The following is a 16,856-nucleotide window of genomic DNA, read 5'->3' on the forward strand; positions in this document are numbered from 1 at the left end:
TCAGACCCACCATACTTGCTCCGGACACTGCGAGAGGGCTGTACAAGCAATGATCACACGCACGGCACAGCGGACACACCAGGAACCGCGGTGTTGGCCGTCGAATGGCGCTAGCTGCGCAGCATTTGTGCACCGCCGCCGTCAGTGTCAGCCAGTTTGCCGTGGCATACGGAGCTCCATCGCAGTCTTTAACACTGGTAGCATGCCGCGACAGCGTGGACGTGAACCGTATGTGCAGTTGACGGACTTTGAGCGAGGGCGTATAGTGGGCATGCGGGAGGCCGGGTGGACGTACCGCCGAATTGCTCAACACGTGGGGCGTGAGGTCTCCACAGTACATCGATGTTGTCGCCAGTGGTCGGCGGCAGGTGAACGTGCCCGTCGACCTGGGACCGGACCGCAGCGACGCACGGATGCACGCCAAGACCGTAGGATCCTACGCAGTGCCGTAGGGGACCGCACCGCCACTTCCCAGCAAATTAGGGACACTGTTGCTCCTGGGGTATCGGCGAGGACCATTCGCAACCGTCTCCATGAAGATGGGCTACGGTCCCGCACACCGTTAGGCCGTCTTCCGCTCACGCCCCAACATCGTGCAGCCCGCCTCCAGTGGTGTCGCGACAGGCGTGAATGGAGGGACGAATGGAGATGTGTCGTCTTCAGCGATGAGAGTCGCTTCTGCCTTGGTGCCAATGATGGTCGTATGCGTGTTTGGCGCCGTGCAGGTGAGCGCCACAATCAGGACTGCATACGACCGAGGCACACAGGGCCAACACCCGGCATCATGGTGTGGGGAGCGATCTCCTACACTGGCCGTACACCACAGGTGATCGTCGAGGGGACACTGAATAGTGCACGGTACATCCAAACCGTCATCGAACCCATCGTTCTACCATTCCTAGAACGGCAAGGGAACTTGCTGTTCCAACAGGACAATGCACGTCCGCATGTATCCCGTGCCACCCAACGTGCTCTAGAAGGTGTAAGTCAACTACCCTGGCCAGCAAGATCTCCGGATCTGTCCCCCATTGAGCATGTTTGGGACTGGATGATGCGTCGTCTCACGCGGTCTGCACGTCCAGCACGAACGCTGGTCCAACTGAGGCGCCAGGTGGAAATGGCATGGCAAGCCGTTCCACAGGACTACATCTAGCATCTCTACGATCGTCTCCATGGGAGAATAGCAGCCTGCATTGCTGCGAAAGGTGGATATACACTGTACTAGTGCCGACATTGTGCATGCTCTGTTGCCTATGTCTATGTGCCTGTGGTTCTGTCAATGTGATCATGTGATGTATCTGAGCCCAGGAATGTGTCAATAAAGTTTCCCCTTCCTGGGACAATGAATTCACGGTGTTCTTATTTCAATTTCCAGGAGTGTATTTCAAAGAATCAGTCAATGTAGTTGCCAAACGGTATACGTTCTTTCGTACAAAACGTATGTCCGGTCAGACTAATCGGGAGTGGGTTGCAACCTTGCAAGGCCTTACTAGGGATTGTGCTTTTGAGTGTGAATGTAGACTCCCTTATTCAGATACTATGGTACGTGATGCAATTGCACAGAACGTTTCTGATGTTCGTATATGGGAACAGTTTTTGAAACTAGTCAATCCCTCCCTTCAACAAGTGATGGACATATTGGATTGGCAGGACACACTTGACTTTGCTCAGGAATCATTTGCAACTTCGCCCCCCGGTGTGAGGTTAACCGGCCCGCCGGGCGAGCTGCACGGAACAGTAAACAGTCCTCGCGCCCGGCTACGCCAAAGCCACCTAGCTCTCAGCCACGTGTCCCGCTCCAGCACGCAAATGCAGGGAAATCATGCTCGCGGTGTGCTACTAGACATTTGCGTGAGAATTGCCCGTCACGCCAGGCTATTTGCTTTTTCTGTAATAAAAAAGGACATGTTCAAAGTGTTTGCCAGAAAAAGCTCCGATCGGAAGCTCAAAACCATTCCAGGCTCTTTGCTTCGCGATGGAATCGGAATCGAGCCAAGGCATACATCCCAGTCCAGAGCACCTCCTTGCCATACAAGACTTGCCTTCGCTGCAGAATTTGAAGCAGCTACAGAGTGTGCTGCGAGAAATCAATTACTACCATAAATATGTGCGCCACGCCTCTGCCATTTCAGCTCCGCTTCATCGCTTACGCTGTAAAGGTGTTCCGTTCGTCTGGACGATGGAATGTGAATGCGCCTTTCGCCAGTTGAAATCGGCGTTGCTTTCCAATACTTGCCTTACGCCATTCGATCCCCAAAAGCCCCTTTTGTTGATGGTGGATGCATCGGATTTCGGGATCGGGGCTGTGCTTGCGCACAAAGATGGTTCGCACGATCGCCCTATTGCCTTTGCGTCCAAATTGCTCTCGTCTGCGCAAAGAAATTATTCACAGATCGAGAAAGAAGCTTTGGCTCTCGTATTTGGTGTTACAAAGTTTCATGATTTCTTGTATGGTCGTCACTTTACCATCATCATAGACCACAAATCTTTGACATCGCTTTTTCATCCGAACAAACCTGTACCTCCACATACAGTGCAGAAATTCATTCGCTGGTCTATTTTCCTCTCGCAGTACCGCTACGATATCTTGTATCGGTCCACTGCTAAGCACGGAAACGCCGATGCGTTGTCCCGTTTGCCTGTTGCTGAGGATAGGGCATTCGATTCTTCTGAACTTGCTTGCATGTTCATTGATTCGGAAACCGATGACGTGGTCGAATCGTTTCCGATTGATTTTCGTCGTGTAGCTACAGCCACAGCTGCTGACCCTGTCCTTGCTACCGTTCTGCGTTTTATTGCTACGCAATGGCCCTTGTCAAAGTCACAGATCGAGGATCCGTTGGTTCGCCGATTTTTTGCTCACAAGGAGAGACTTTTTGTTCGACGTGGTGTTTTGCTGTTGCGTTCTGTTAATGATCAGTCCAGGGTCGTGGTCCCACGTTCGTTACAGTCCTCTGTCTTACGGCTTCTCCACCAAGGACATTAGGGTATAGTGAGAACGAAACAACTTGCTCGTCAACACTGTACTTGGTTCGGAATGGATGCTACGATTACGAATATGTGCTCTTCTTGCATGGCGTGTACTGAACAACAATCCGCACCACCGCGGAAATTCTTTGCATGGCCGAAAGCCACTACCCCTTGGCAACGCTTACACATCGATTTTGCTGGTCCATTCTGGAATGCTCGATGGTTGGTTGTGGTAGATTCCTTCAGTAATTTTCCTTTTGTTGTCCGGATGTCTTCCACGGCGTCATCTGCCACCATCCAAGCGTTATCCGGTATCTTTTGCATTGAAGGTCTTCCACAGACTATTGTTTCCGACAATGGCCCACAATTCATGTCTGCAGAATTTCAGTTATTCTGCAAGGCCAATGGTATTCAACATCTGACGTCCGCGCCGTTTACGCCGCAGTCAAACGGTGCCGCTGAACGTTTGGTCAGGACTTTCAAGTCACAGATATTGAAGTTGAAAGAGTCTCATTCTCGGGAGGACGTGTTATTTCTCTTTTTGTCCACGTATTGCTCTCAGCCCCGAGATGGTCGCTCGCCGGCTGAGTTGTTGCACGGTCGCCCTCATCGCACCTTGATGTCTTTGCCACATCCGCCGCATCAGGTTCCTGTGCAGCGGCAAACACCTGCTTTTGCCCCAGGCGACGTTGTATACTGTCGCAACTATCGAGGTTCACGGCGTTGGCTCGCAGGGCGCATTCTTCGCTGCCTCGGCCGCGCTATGTATCTGGTTTTGGGGGCCTCTGGTGAGGTGCGTCGGCATCTCAATCAGCTGCGCCTCTGTCGTCGCACGGGTTCTGCCGCTCCCCGTCTGCTTTCAGCGACGGTGCCGTCCGGTCAGCGCCCTGGGGACCCATCTACTGGCTCGCCTCATCCCCAGGTGTTACCGACGCTGCCTTCCATTTTGCCCCATGGCGACGCGCCGCCGCCTGTTCTCCCGCCGGCGACGCCTGCAGTGGACGCGTCGCTGCAACCGCCGGGTGCCTCCCTGGGTCACGCGCCGCCGATCGCTTCCCGTGACCAGCTGTCCTCCGACATGGAACTCTTGCCCGCTCCTGACCACATGGCGTCTTCGCCCGTCGGGTGCCCCGACGCAATGGAGGTCGACCCTTCGGCCCCTCCTGTCTCTTTACGGGCGCATACACCGCATGTTGGCGTGCACCCTGGACTAGGTTTGCAGGCGTTTCCTAGCTCCCCTCGGACCGAATGGCAGGGTGCGGGTGGCACAGCCTCGCCTGTTGTTAGGCTCCCCACCTCGTCACATACGTCAACATGGGGTCCTCCCCACGGCGGGCGGAAGCCTTATAACACAACCGTACGCCGATTTGCGGGGGAGGAATGTGGTGTCACCGCCAGACACCACACTTGCTAGGTGGTAGCCTTTAAATCGGCCGCGGTCCGGTAGTATACGTCGGACCCGCGTGTCGCCACTGTCAGTGATTGCAGACCGAGCGCCGCCACACGGCAGGTCTAGAGAGACTTCCTAGCACTCGCCCCAGTTGTACAGCCGACTTTGCTAACGATGGTTCACTGACAAATTACGCTCTCATTTGCCGAGACGATAGTTAGCATAGCCTTCAGCTACGTCATTTGCTACGACCTAGCAAGGCGCCATTATCAACTGCTATTTATCTTGTGATGCATGTACCGTCAGACCGATGTTCACCAATTATGGATTAAAGTTAAGTATTCCAGAAGCTACGTACTATTTTTGCTACTATCAAGACCTTGTCATTTTCCAGACCTCACGCCAGCCTGCGTGAGCTTAAACGCGTGCCTTTCGGCTACCTCGTAGTGGCTTGGCTGTCTCGCCAAATCACAACAGCTCACATGCAATGGCCCACTGTTTTTCCACTAGCAGTTCTACATACAGCCCCTTCTTTCAGATATGAATCTGTTCCATGAATCTCCTCGCCTTGCTACCTAGGAATGTGATTCCATCACGATGCAACGTCACCACCCATCTGACAGAAAGCCAACTTGACTCTCGACCTACCACTGGCTATGTGGACTGATATCTCAACGAGAAGGACGCGACCGATTTGTGTCTCAACCCCTAGCTAATCCACATCTGCGCTCCCTATATTGTTTACAGTAGACAATGTCCTGCATGTGACGATTTGCCTTTACAAGAGCTTCACGGAAAAAGTGAGATGTGAAACTCAAGCTCACCACCTCACCACCTCACCATGTTTGGTGCGGAGGACCACACCTGTCCCTGCTCCATTCACGTCGAAATGTAAGTATTTGCTTGCAAATCTGCAATATTGCGCTCTCTTCCAACGTGGTGCACTGTGTGACCAACGTTGTGCAAACACTATCTGACCAAAGGTATCTGGACGCCTAACAGTGGACATAAATACGAGATAATTTAACCGGTCGAAACGCAGCCCGTGTCCTGGTCGAAATGTCGTTAGTAAACCTCTGTATGAACTGTAGTTTCGTGTTGCAGTCATTACGCGAAATGTATACGGGGAAGTGATATGTTACTTGGAATGTACACTCTCGAATATTCAACAGTAATCGTGCAGTGATAGGTGCCACCTACCTGCAGCGAATGCTACTGAAGTTTCTCCACTATAGGGTCTGTGAATGTATACCTCTAACGCAGTGTAAACTGTACAGAATATCCCCAATATGTGCTTACCTTCCATATCTCCTACTTGTTTGTATTCTATGAACTTAAAGTGTTTTGTGTAGTGTAATATTCTTTGGAACTCCGATCACGGTGCTACATTACCATCCCTTAGGGTAAAAAGAGTATGACGTTGGGTGTAAGTGCTGCTCAGGGATGAAGAGGTTAGCGCAGGACAATAAGTCGTAGCGAGCCATATCAAACAAGTCAGACGACTGATGATGCAGAAAAGCGTCTCTATTTACATATCATTTTCTTCATAGGGACAGTCAAGCAATTTCTCATTCCCATTTAAAGAGAGATATCTTCCTCCCGAGAAGGATGTGTCTCTGAGAACTGGTCCCCACATCATTCTTAAATATGATCATGATGAGGTCGTCATTGCCTATCACATCACAACATATTCTCATAATAAATATCCCTATTTGAGTCTTTTAAAACGTATTTCAAGTGGAAAGAATCAGCGATAGATATGTGGAGATGAAGTTTCAGCGGTCTATAGTTTATGCACTTCGGTGGCTGGAAAATTTTTATTCAGTTCATAAGTTGAGACAATAGTAGTTTTAGAAACTAACACATCATTTACTGTTTTGTGACTGGTTTAATGCGTTCCGCGTAGTATTTGAGTTAAAGATATGGGAAGAGGTTGATTACCTCAAGAGCCAGGAGTCAGGGACTCGAGTGACGAAACGCAAGGAGCACGCACTTAACGAGTATGAGCTAGGTGCTAAAACTCTAGTTCTTCATTTTGAATTCCTTGAACCTGAACCCAGTATTACCTGCGCGAAAACAGTTAGCTTTAGCAAACGCAGCGTGAAATGAGCAGCTGATGGAAGTGCTGAAATGTCACGCGCGTATTTCATCACATGTCATCCGTAGAAGTTCTTCACCTGTCTCTGTCTTCGATTGAAGCTAAGACAACACTTTTAAATTATCAGTGGGGGGTGTAAGAGAAAAAAACAAATGATTGCTAACATAACGTAACTTTCTAGGCGAAATATCGCAGTAAGTTAAATATGAAAATACACTCCTGGAAATTAAAATAAGAACACCGTGAATTCATTGTCCCAGGAAGGGGAAACTTTATTGACACATTCCTGAGGTCAGATACATCACATGATCACACTGACAGAACCACAGGCACATAGACACAGGCAACAGAGCATGCACAATGTCGGCACTAGTACAGTGTATATCCACCTTTCGCAGCAATGCAGGCTGCTATTCTCCCATGGAGACGATCGTAGAGATGCTGGATGTAGTCCTGTGGAACGGCTTGCCATGCCATTTCCACCTGACGCCTCAGTTGGACCAGCGTTCGTGCTGGACGTGCAGACCGCGTGACACGACGCTTCATCCAGTTCCAATCATGCTCAATGGGGGACAGATCCGGAGATCTTGCTGGCCAGGGTAGTTGACTTACACCTTCTAGAGCACGTTGGGTGGCACGGGATACATGCGGACGTGCATTGTCCTGTTGGAACAGCAAGTTCCCTTGCCGGTCTAGGAATGGTAGAACGATGGGTTCGATGACGGTTTGGATGTACCGTGCACTATTCAGTGTCCCCTCGACGATCACCATTGGTGTACGGCCAGAGTAGGAGATCGCTCCCCACACCATGATGCCGGGTGTTGGCCCTGTGTGCCTCGGTCGTATGCAGTCCTGATTGTGGCGCTCACCTGCACGGCGCCAAACACGCATACGACCATCATTGGCACCAAGGCAGAAGCGACTCTCATCGCTGAAGACGACACGTCTCCATTCGTCCCTCCATTCACGCCTGTCGCGACACCACTGGAGGCGGGCTGCTCGATGTTGGGGCGTGAGCGGAAGACGGCCTAACGGTGTGCGGGACCGTAGCCCAGCTTCATGGAGACGGTTGCGAATGGTCCTCGCCGATACCCCAGGAGCAACAGTGTCCCTAATTTGCTGGGAAGTGGCGGTGCGGTCCCCTACGGCACTGCGTAGGATCCTACGGTCTTGGCGTGCATCAGTGCGTCGCTGTGGTCCGGTCCCAGGTCGACGGGCACGTGCACCTTCCGCCGACCACTGGCGACAACATCGATGTACTGTGGAGACCTCACGCCCCACGTGTTGAGCAATTCGGCGGTACGTCCACCCGGCCTCCCGCATGCCCACTATACGCCCTCGCTCAAAGTCCGTCATCTGCACATACGGTTCACGTCCACGCTGTCGCGGCATGCTACCAGTGTTAAAGACTGCGATGGAGCTCCGTATGCCACGGCAAACTGGCTGACACTGACGGCGGCGGTGCACAAATGCTGCTCAGCTAGCGCCATTCGACGGCCAACACCGTGGTTCCTGGTGTGTCCACTGTGCCGTGCGTGTGATCATTGCTTGTACAGCCCTCTCGCAGTGTCCGGAGCAAGTATGGTGGGTCTGACACACAGGTGTCAATGTGTTCTTTTTTCCATATCCAGGAGTGTACTTTCTATTTCAAAATGTGATGTTTGTGAAGAAATGACCTATATACAATATAGAATTTGGATCTCACCAGTCGCTCATTGATCTACACAGCTAGACTTTTTAAGAGTACCGTTACTGCGGTTTTAACCACATGTGCAGCCTATACAGGGTGATCCATTGATACTGACTGGGCCAAATATCTCACGAAATAAGCGTCAAACGAAAAAACTACAAAAAACGAAACTTGTCTAGCTTGAAGGGGGAAACCAGATGGCGCTATGGTTGGCCCGCTAGATGGCGCTGCCATAGGTCAAACGGATATCAGCTGGGTTTTTTAAAAATAGGAACACCCCTTTTTTATTACATATTCGTGTAGTACGTAAAGAAATATGAATGTTTTAGTTGGACCACTTTTTTCGCTTTGTGAGAGATTGCGCTGTAATAGTCACAAACATGTGGCTGACAATTTTAGACGAACAGTTGGTAACAGGTAGGTTTTTTAAATTAAAATACAGAACATAGGTACGTTTGATCATTTTATTTCGATTGTTCCAATGTGATACATGTACCTTTGTGAACTTATCATTTCTGAGAACGCATGCTATTACAGCTCGATTACCTGTAAATACCACATTAATGCAATAAATGCTCAAAACGATGTCCGTGAACCTCAATGCATTTGGCAATACGTGTAACGACATTCCTCTCAACAGCGAGTAGTTCGCCTTCCCTAATGTTCGCACATGCATTGACATTGCGCTGACGCATGTTGTCAGGCGTTGTGGGTGGATCACGATGGCAAATATCCTTCAACTTTCCCCAAAGAAAGAAATCCGGGGACGTCAGATCCGGTGAACGTGCGGGCCATGGTATGGTGCTTCGGCGACCAATCCACCTGTCATTAAATATGCTATTCAATACCGCTTCAACCGCACGCGAGCTATGTGCCGGACATCCATCATGTTGGAAGTACATCGCCATTCTGCCATGCAGTGAAACATCTTGTAGTAACAACGGTGGAACATTACGTAGGAAATCAGCATACATTGCACCATTAAGATTGCCAATTATCCTTCCTCCCATAATGCCGTCAAGGTCGCTGATGTTCCACTTGTCGCAGCCATCGTGGATTTTCCGTTGCCGTATAGTGCATATTATGCCGCTTTACGTTGCCGCTGTTGGTGAATGACGCTTCGTCGCTGAATAGAACGCGTACAAAAAATCTGTTATCGTCCCGTAATTTTTCTTGTGCCCAGTGGCAGAACTGTACACGACGTTCAAAGTCGTCGCCATGGAATTCCTGGTGCATACAAATATGGTACGGGTGCAATCGATGTTGATGTAGCACTCTCAACACCGTGTTTGAGATGCCCGATTCTCGCGCAGTTTGTCTGCTACTGATGTGCGGATTAGCCGCGACAGCAGCTAAAACACCTACTTGGGCATCATAATTTGTTGCAGGTCGTGGTCGGCGTTTCACATGCGGCTGAACACTTACCTTAAATAACGTAACTATCCGGCGAACGGTCCGGACACTTGGATGATGTCGTCCAGGATACCGAGCAGCATACATTGTACACGCCCGTTAGGCATTTTGATCACAATAGCCATACATCAACACGATATCGACCTTTTCCACAATTGGTAAACGGTCCATTTTAGCACGGGTAATGTATGACGAAGCAAATATCGTCCGCACTGGCGGAATGTTACGTGATACCACGTACTTATACGTTTGTGGCTATTACAGCTCCATCTATCACAAAGTGAAGAAAGTGGTCCAACTAAAACATTCATATTTCTTTACGAACTACACGAATATGTAATAAAAATGGGGGTTTCTATTTTTAAAAAACGCAGTTGATATCCGTTTGACCTATGGCAGCGCCGTCTAGCGAGCCAACCATAGCGCCATCTGGTTTCCCCCTTCAAGCTAGACGAGTTTCGTACTTTGTAGTTTTTTCGTTTGACGCTTATTTCCTGAGATATATGGCCCGGTCACGATCAATGGACCACACTGTACATTAACGGAACTACGAATTCCACAGTCCAGTCACACTAGGTGACCACCGCTTACTTCGACGACATCATGCAATAACCACCTCACAGACGACAGAGGACAGCACTAGCAGCGGTGGGTATATAAAGCGTGTCGGGGGACGGAGGAAACAATGTAGTCGTTGTTGTGATACGGAAACGGAGAAATTTATCTGACATCCAAAAGCGCATAATCATCTGCTTTCGGACGAAGACTGGAAGCATTTCCAAAACGTTTGCTTTCCACCGTGGTAAAAGTATACGGTGCATGGACAAGTGGCTCTAGCCAAGACAAGCGCAGAGACAACTGTGGTCTGCCACGGCCACGGCTGACAAGGGTGAACGGCGGCTGCGTGGATGGATATGGATGAACTGGTGTGCGACTGTTGAGCAACTGACCACCCAGATGAACCAACAGTGTCTCCTAAACAGCCGTTCAGAAAATGTTGCTGCTTATAGGCCTCCGCAGAAGGCGCCTGGTTCATGCCCCCATGCTGACTGCCATTCATCGTAGGTGAAGGTTGGAATTTGCACACCATTACCACAACTGGACGTTCACTGATTGCTGACAGGTGTTCTTTTCAGATAAATCACCTTTTATGCTTCATCGGACAGATGGCCGTTGGGCAAAACGAGTACGCATCTATTATTGGGTACAACGTTCACCCATACAAGCAGTTTGCTTTTCTTTGGCAGCTGTACAACGCAACACGCCACATAGCTCGCAGTGTACGTGGATGGTCCGAAGAGCTCCAGGATCAGTTTACCATGCTCCCCTGGCCATCAAATTCCCCTGATTTAAACTCAATGGAGAATATGTTTGAACACCTCAATTGGTCTTTTCGCATCTTCGATCCTCAACCGAGAAATCTAGGTCAACTGTCCAAGGCTCCTCATCCCTCTCGGTTCAAATGGCTCTGAGCACTATGAGACTTAACATCTGAGGTCATCAGTCTCCTAGAACTTAGAACTAATTAAACCTAACTAACCTAAGGACTTCACACACATCCATGTCCGAGGCACGATTCGAACCTGCGACCGTAGCGACCACGCGGTTGCAGACTGAAGCGCCTAGAATCGCACGGGCACACCGGCCGGCACTGTCGGTTCCCTACAGAATTTCAGTAACTCTTTCTGCACGTCTCGTCCTGCAAAAGATGGTTGTTCAGTATTTTACAGGTGCTCACATTAATGTGACTGCAAAGTGTGCAACTACTAACAACTATCTGTGACCTCCAGAGTGATTAAAAATGATAGGACGAAATCGTAGAATTAGATTTTCCCTAACACTGGACACAAATAATACCACCGAACCAAATATTAGCCACCTTCTTAAACGATGCCGCGCGGGGTAGCTGCGTGGTCTGGGCGCCTTTTCACGGTTCACGCGGCTCCCCCCCCCCCCCCCCCCCCTCGGAGGTTCGAGTCCTCCCTCGGGCATGGGTGTGTGTGTGTGTTGTCCATAGCGTAAGTTAGTTTAAGTTAGATCAAGTAGTGTGTAGGCTAAGGACCGATGACCTCAGCAACAAATTTCCAAATTTTTCGTAAACGAGCACACTGCTTACTTTGTAGCGTTGTACACGCTGTACGACTTCTACCAAGCCATTATGTGACTCGCCAACGCTGACACAAGTAATGTGAGTGAAGCTGTGCGAATGTACCAGTCAGTTGTACGAAATCAGCGCAGGAAGATGGGTCCATTCGGAGATGTGACAAAATATCAGAAAGGATCTAACCTGTTTGGACGCGCCCTTGAAGTTGCCTTATTTGTTGGTGTATCACCGTGGACTCTTCAGCGTGTCTACATGTCGCAGTCATGTAAGACGGCGTAAAATCACGGAGCTTCTAAAGATGGTGATCAACAGGCACGGAGAAGACTGTCAGGGTTTGTTCAGGACAGTCAGTTTTATACCCGAGAGGAATGGCTGATAACAGTGAATGCAGTTTGCGAATAGAAATTATGAAAAGAACTACATGGGTCGGATATTTCCAGTCGGATACCCTACAAAGAGTGGTTGTTCAAAGTAGAATACAAAGCTGCACGTCTTCAAGGGCCAAACAACACAAAAACTAACAGTAACCGCCTGAAAGCGTGTAGTGTGGTACGAGAAGTCGTAATTTTGCTTCTTTTACAAATGATACAAGGTGTCGAGTGCCAACGGTCGAATGAGAAGTTTAATTCACGGCGGATGGAGAGTGAGGCTCAGGCAATTGGTGAGACTAAGTTGCTTTGTATGTGTTCTTCGTACCTTGACTTTAGAGCACTGTTTTTACTGTACCGTGAATATGAATCAGAATTTTTCTTTCAACATACTTGACGACAATGTGTTGCTCTTAGTTCTACATTTTTATCATGATCCTGCTGTAAATACACCCTCTTCCAAATTAAAATAGGCATGTTCACAATAGCCAGAGATGAAGAACCGTGTAGTGTTTACTTACTACAGAACTGTACAGAACACAAAGTGTTTTTCTTTTATGACCCACATCTATTAGTTGGTGACTGTCAGGTTTTGTCACAGCGGAGCTAGCGTTGATACGAGGGTGAGTCAAATGAAAACCTTAAATTTAAAAAAAAAAATTATTTATTGTGAAGAAGTGGTACAAAGCTGTATCACTTTTCAACATAATCTCCCCCACACTCGATGCAAGTCCTCCAGGGCTTACAAAGTGCATAAATTCCCTTAGAAAAAAATTCCTTTGGTAGTGCGCGCAACCACTCATGCACCGCGTGGCGTACCTCTTCATCAGAACGGAAATTCTTTCCTCCCATTGCGCCTCTGAGTGCTCCAAACATATGGAAATCACTTGGGGCAAGGTCTGGTGAGTTTGGTGGATGAGGAAGACACTCAAAATGCAGGTCTGTGATTGTTGCAAGTGTTGTACGGGCAGTGTGGGGCATTGCATGGCCATGTTTCAAAAGGACACCTGCTGACAGCAATCCACGTCGCATTGATTTGTTTGCAAGCCGCAGATGATTGTTTAGGAGATCTGTGTATGATGTAATGGTGACAGTGTTCCCTCTAGGCATGTAATACTTCAGAATGACGCCTTTTTCGTCCCAAAAGAGTCAGAATAACCTTCCCTGCTGAAGGTCACAATGCCCACATAGTACTAGAGACAGAAAGTTGGCTGGAACCAGATGTAAACAGTAATGAAATTCTAAACTCAGATTGGAATGTATACCGCAGAGACAGGCTGGACAGTGAAGGGGGAGGCGTGTTTATAGCGATAAAAAGTGCAACAAAAAATGGCTCTGAGCACTATGGGACTTAACATCTGAGGTCATCAGTCCCCTAGAACTTAGAACTAATTAAGCCTAACTAACCTAAGGACACCACACACATCCATGCCCGAGGCAGGATTCGAACCTGCGACCGTAGCAGCAGCGCGGTTCCGAACTGAAGCGCCTAGAACCGTTCGGCCACTCCGGCCGGCAAAAAAGTGCAACAGTATCGAAGGAAATTGACGGAGATCCGAAATGTGAAATAATTTGGGTGAAGGTCACGGTTAAAGCAGGCTCAAACATGCTAATAGGACCCCTGGCTCAGCAGCTGTTGTGACTGAGCACCTGAAGGAAAACTTGGAAAATCTTTCGAGTAGATTTCCCCACCATGTTATAGTTCTGGGTTAAGATTTTAATTTGCCGGACATAGACTGGGAGACTCAAATGTTTACAACGGGTGGCAGGGACAAGGACTGGCTGGCTGGCTCTGAGCACTATGCGACTTAACTTCTGAGGTCATCAGTCGCCTAGAACTTAGAACTAATTAAACCTAACTAACCTAAGGACATCACACACATCCATGCCCGAGGCAGGATTCGAACCTGCGACCGTAGCGGTCACGCGGTTCCAGACTGAAGCGCCTTTAACCGCACGGCCACAACGGCCGGCCAGGGACAAGGAATCCAGTGAAATTTTTTAAAGTGCATTATCTGAAAACTACCTTGAGCAGTTAAACAGAAAACCGACTCGTGGAGATAACATATAAGACTTTCTGGTAACAAAGACTCCCGAACTATTTGAAACAGTTGCAGAACAGGGAACAGCGATCATAAAGCGGTTACTGCATCGATGATTTCAGCCGTAAATAGAAATATTAAAAACGGTAGGAAGATTTTTCTGTTTAGCAAAAGCGACAAAAAGTAGATTTCAGAGCACTTGACGGCTCAACAAAAAAGTTTTGTCTCAAGTACAGAAAGTGTTAATGATCAGTGGACAAAGTTCAAAACCATCGTATAATATGCGTCAGATGAGTATGTGCCAAGCAAGATCGTAAGAGATGGGAAAGAGCCACCATGGTACAACAACCGAGTTAGAAAACTGCTACGGAAGCAAAGGGAACTTCACAGCAAACATAAACATAGCCAAAGCCTCGCAGACAAACAAAAATTACGTGAAGCGAAATGTAGTGTGAGGAGAGCTATGCGAAAGTCGTTCAATGAATTCGAAAGTAAAGTTCTATGTACTGACTTGGCATAAAATCCTAAGAAATTTTGGTCTTATGTCAAAGCGGTAGGTGGATCAAAACAAAATGTCCAGACACTCTGTGACCAAAATTGTACAGAAACAGAGGATAACACACTAAAGGCCGAAATACTAAATATCTTATTCCAAAGCTGTTTCACAGAGGAAGACTGCGCTGTATTTCCTTCTCTAGATTGTCGTACAGATGACAAAATGGCATATATCGAAATAGATGACAGATGCATAGAAAAACAATTAAAGTCGCTCAAAAGAGGATAGGCCGCTGGACCAGATGGGATACCAGTTCGATTTTACACATGGTACGCGAAGGAACTCGCCCCCCTTCTGGCAGCGGTGTACCGTAGGTCTCTAGAAGAGCGTAGCGTTCCAAAAGATTGGAAAAGGCCACAGGTCATCCCCGTTTTCAAGAAGAGACGCCGAACAGATGTGTAGAACTATAGACCTATATCTCTAAAGTCGATCAGTTGTAGAATTTTGGAACACGTATTATGTTCGAGTATAATGACTTTTCTGGAGACTGGAAATATACTTTGTATGAATCAGCATGGGTTTCGAAAAAGACGTTCGTGTGAAGCCCAGCTAGCGCTATTCGTCCACGAGACTCAGAGGGCCATAGACACGGGTTCACAGGTAGATGCTGTGTTTCTTGACTTCCGCAAGGCGTTCGATACAGTTCCCCACAGTCGTTTAATGAACAAAGTAAGAGCATATGGATTATCAGACCAATTGTGTGATTGGATTGAAGAGTTCCTAGATAACAGGACGCAGCATGTCATTCTCAATGGATAGAAGTCTCCCGAACTAAGAGTGATTTCAGGTGTGCCGCAGAGGAGTGTCGTAGGACCGTCGCTATTCGCCATATACATAAATGACTTTGTGGATAACATCGGAAGTTCACTGAGGCTTTTTGCGGATGATGCTGTAGTATATCGAAAGGTTGTAACAATGGAAAATTGTACTGAAATGCAGGAGGATCTGCAACGTATTGACGCATGGTGCAGGGAATGGCAATTGAATCTCAATGTAGGCAAGTGTAATGTACTGCGAATACATAGAAAGAAATATCCTTATCACTTAGCTACAATATAGCAGGTCAGCATCTGGAAGCAGTTAATTCCATAAATTATCTGGGAGTTGGCATTAGGAGTGGTTTAAAATGGAATGATCATATACAGTTGATTGTCGGTAAAGCAGATGCCAGACTGAGATTCATTGCAAGAATCCTAAGGAAATGCAATCCGAAAACAAAGGAAGTAGGTTACAGTACATTTGTTCGCCCACTGGTTGACTATTGCTCACTAGTGTGGGATCCGTACCAGATAGAGTTGACAGAAGAGATAGAGAATATCCAACGGAGAGCAGCGCGCTTCGTTACAGGATCGTTTAGTAATCGCGAAAGCGTTACGGAGATGATAGATAAACTCCAGTGGAAGACTCTGCAGGAGAGACGCTCAGTAGCTCGGTACAGGCTTTTGTTGAAGTTTCGAGAACATACCTTCATCGAAGAGTCAAAAAATGTTCAAATGTGTGTGAAATCTTATGGGACTTAACTGCTAAGGTCATCAGTCCCTAAGCTTTCACACTACTTAACCTAAAGTATCCTAAGGACAAACACACACACCCATGCCCAAGGGAGGGACTCGAACCTCCGCCGGGACCAGCTGTATAGTGCATGACTGCAGCGCCACAGACCGCTCGCTAATCCCAAGCGGCTCACCGAGGAGTCAAGCAGTATATTGCTCCCTACTATGTATATCTCGCGAAGAGACCATGAGGATAATATCAGAGTGATTAGAGCCCACACAGAGGTATACCGACAATCTTTCTTTCCACGAACAATACGAGACTGGAACAGAAGGGAGAACCGATAGAGGTACTCAAAGTACCCTCCGCCACACACCGTCAGGTGGCTTGCGGAGTATGGATGTAGATGTAGATGTAGATGATTCTCTTCGAAACTTCTTTGGTTTTGGTGATGAGGAATGGCGTCATCCCTAGCTTGCTCTCTTCGTTTCCGGTTGGTGGAAGTGAACCCAGGTTTCGTCCCTAGTAACGAATCTTTGCAAGGACGCCCTCACCTCCTCGTTCAAAGCGCCCAATAAGTTCTTCACAAGCATCAACACGTCGTTCTCTCATTTCAGGAGTCAGCTGCTGTGGCATCCATCTTGCAGACACTTTGTGAAACTGGAGCACACCATGCACAATGTGGTGTGCTGACCCGTGACTAATGTGTAAACATGCAGTAATGTCATTCA

This window comes from Schistocerca serialis, chromosome 8 (genome assembly GCF_023864345.2).
Source record: "Schistocerca serialis cubense isolate TAMUIC-IGC-003099 chromosome 8, iqSchSeri2.2, whole genome shotgun sequence".
NCBI lineage: Eukaryota > Metazoa > Arthropoda > Insecta > Orthoptera > Acrididae > Schistocerca > Schistocerca serialis.